This window comes from Triticum urartu, chromosome 5A (assembly GCF_056163025.1).
Source record: "Triticum urartu cultivar PI428250 chromosome 5A, HENAU_Tu73, whole genome shotgun sequence".
In the NCBI taxonomy this organism is placed as follows: domain Eukaryota; kingdom Viridiplantae; phylum Streptophyta; class Magnoliopsida; order Poales; family Poaceae; genus Triticum; species Triticum urartu.
In genome coordinates this window covers 558865432-558869042 of record NC_141877.1, presented here as the reverse complement: position 1 = coordinate 558869042, position 3611 = coordinate 558865432, and the positions used below count along the sequence as shown (strand labels likewise).

The 3611-nt window shown below is 38.8% G+C and overlaps 1 non-coding gene across 1 annotated transcript; it reads left to right on the top strand.

Annotated features, from left to right (window-relative positions):
* The first annotated feature begins 561 nt into the window (after nt 1–561).
* On the top strand, nt 562–721 carry LOC125511934 (U1 spliceosomal RNA). The gene has a single exon (XR_007285201.2). It is a non-coding gene; the product is annotated as a U1 spliceosomal RNA (small nuclear RNA).
* The last annotated feature ends 2890 nt before the right edge of the window (nt 722–3611 follow it).

Sequence of the window (3611 nt, the reverse complement as noted above, 5' to 3'; positions counted from 1 at the left end):
AGCACATTGACCATCTTCTACTTCAGGGAAATACATTTTTACTTGGCAAAATTTCAACAAAAATGTAAAAATTAATATAACACGAAAAAGAGGAAAATATTTGTGTGTATAAAATTCCATTTCAATTAAAAAATGTCCCCATATACAATATGTTTATTTATTTAAAAATTCAAATATTTAAGAAATATTCAGGCATATCTACATATTTTTTATTTACATTAATAAACAAATCACGTATTTGCACCAAAATGATTAATTAAATAAAAGTTCAAAACAATAATACCAAATACTAAAGGGTGAAACATGAATGAAATTAAATGAAAAGGAAATATTAATGAGAAAAAATGAAGAGGAAATTAACAAAAAGAAGAAAAATAAGTAAAAAGCGCACACGTGGGTTGGGTCATCAATGCAGGCAACATGGGGCCACCAAAAGGCTAGAATAGTATTTTCTGCTCAACGATAATCTGGCTTGGTTTAGTACCACCTCGCCAGTGAGAGGAGGCGGGGGTGGTAGATCAAGTGTATATAAATAGCGCATAGGTCACCGCTGTAGCACACCAACCTACCTGGACGGGGCTTACGACTGATCAAGAAGGGTTGTGGCCTAGATCAACGGCTCACATTGCACTTGGTGAGTGTGTTGTCCTACCATCTCCTCAATTGGGAGAATGGACATCATAATTTTTGGTAGAGGGGGTATGCGCATGTGCGACCCCTACCAATCCAGAATATTCAAATTTAGAAATTGGTAATTTGTAGATATGCATGTTTGGCAAACTATTTCTACTTCATCAAGTAAGCGTATGTGGTGTGTTTGGTTTGCCTTCAAAAGGTTTGCAATGGCAAGACTTGCAACAATAATAATAACTATATGTGAAGTTGAGTACTCGGCTATGCAACCAGTCAATTAGTAGCCAATATTTGGATCAATGCCAAATATTGGCATGTGAAAATTTAACATCAAACCAAGCATGATCACAGTGTTCCTTTTAATGGCCTATGAATATTTGTACTACAAACATGATTTGACACACAATGTTCCTAGTGATGACATCTTCAAAACAAGGCTAGACTGTAATGCAGATTGCCAACTTAATTATGGGTTTATGAACAGATAGCATATTGTTACTGCAAGCTACATTCACACACTAAATTGTTTCTTCACAATATTCTTTGGAATGTCCCACTGATATATCTAGCTTTAAAAACCTTTCACGTGGAGCATGTCGCAACAAGTTATCAATACGACTTGATGAGCCAAATCATAAATTAAATAATCAATAGATGTTGGGATCGTCGGTCTAACTGGTTTACACACTCTATGTGCCAGATCACAGAACTAATACTACAATCTGATGTCGAGATTGTCTTTTGCTCGATTAAGTTTGTCAAGTTGTTCTTCATCATCGCTTAAACCAACACTAATCTTCATATGCTCCGCACTTATTAATTGTAGGGGACAAAGCTCCAGTATAGGCACTGGTATTAACTGGCACTAGCGATTTTTTAAAATCCTTCACTAAATTTAGTTTAATCGATATTATTTTTTGGAATGACACCATGCTATAGAGCTGATCCATAGGATCTCTTTTGTAACTTCACCCTTTGTTATAGTCTGAGAAGAAGCTTTGTCCTTCTTTGTAGAACTAATGGCAATGTATAAGGATTTCATGGTGTGAAGGCAAGGGATCAAAGCTGAATAACATCCATACATGAAATTACTAGATCATTACCCTTTATAACTCAAATGGTTTCTATGAATGCATGCACGCACACCACACCCCTATGAGCACCTTCGAGAGACTGAGTTGGCCCTTTTTCATCGAGAAAACTCTAGAAAATAAAAAATTGCCAAAAATCCAAACAACTTGGCATGATGCCTTGAATTGGTCACATAAGTTGGTGCAAAAAATTGGGGCCATTGAACGGATGTCGAAAAACAATGTACTTTCAAATGAACCCTTTTGTCCTACCCGAACACACTCTGTTGAATATGGTTTATTTTTGGACATCCTTGAAATCACACCAACTTTTGCAGCCAGGTGGGCATGCCCATGGTAGCGATCCATGTTTTGTTCAAACGACTTTCGACACCGTATGCAGGTTGCGACACGTCCAGTCATTTATTGTCCTTTTCTAAGCGAGAAAAATAAAGCAAATGCAAAACTTGTCAAAACCCAAACAACTTGACATGGTGTCTTGAATTGGTCATACAAGTCCATGAAAAAATTGTGTCCCTTTAAGGAATATAGAGAAACGAGGTCGGGCCTGTCTAGCCTAATAGAACACTCTCCATTGAACATGGTATTTTTTGAAATATCATGACTGACCACAACTTTTGCAAGCGGGTGGGCATGTTCATGTTAGGCATACATGCCTGGTTTGAATAACTCCGACACCGTATGCACGTTGCAACACGTCCGTTCATTTATCGCCCTTCTTCACCAAAAAAACGCCAGAAAATGCAAAACTTATCACAAACTCAAACAAGTTAGCATGATGTCTTGAATTAGTCATACAAGGGCATGGAAAACAATTGGCACCATTTCAAGAATGTCGAGAAACAACATGCTCTCGGACGGGGCCTTCTCGCTTACCTGACACTCTCCTTTGAACATGAACTATTTTTGGACATCCCTGAAATGATCCCAAGTTTTGGAAGCAAGTGAGCCTGACCATGGTAGGCATCCATGCCAGGTTTGAATGATTTTCGACACCATATACAAGTTACAGCACGTCCGATCATTTATGAGCCTTTTTTACTGAGAAAACTCTAGAAAATGCAAAAACTTGTCGAAACCCAAAAAACTTTGCATGATACCTTTAATTTTCATGCAAGACAATTAAAAATAGGGTCATTTGATGGATGTCGAGAAACAATGTGCTCTCAAACAGAACATTCTCCCCTCTGCCCGAACAACCTGTGTTGAACATGGTCTAATTTCGGACATCCTTAAAATGACCCCAACTTTTGCAAGTAGGTGAGCATGCCCATGGTAGGCATCCATGCCAGGTTTGAATGACTTCCGACACGTATGCAAGTTGCGGCATGTCCGGCCATTTATCAGCCTTTTTGACTGAAAAACTCCAGAAAATGCAAAACTTGTCAAAAACCCAAGAAGCTTGGCATGGTACTTTTAATTGGTCATACAAGGCCATGGAAAAGAAATTGGGCCATTGGACGGATGTCGGCAAAAAGCATGCTCTTGAACAGAGCCTTCTTGCCATACCTGTAACCCAAAGTTGAACATGGCGTTTTTTGGACATCCTTCATATGACCGACTTGTGCCACTAGGTGGGCTTGCCCATGGTAGGCATCTATGCCAGGTTTGAATGACTTCTGATGCCTTATGCACATTGTGACACGTATGGCCATTTATCGGCCTTTTTTCACCAAGAAAACTCCTGAAAATGCACTACTAGGAAAAAAGCTTATACATAAAGACATACCGGTAGTGCTTGTTAAAACAAAGTGCTACTGCTAAGTAACAGTAGCGCAGGACGTACTAGTACGCTATTGCTACACAAATAGCAGTAGCGCTTCCATCATAAAACGCAATGCCAGGCTTGGTATAATAGTAGCAACACGTTTTAAGGGGACAGTGCTG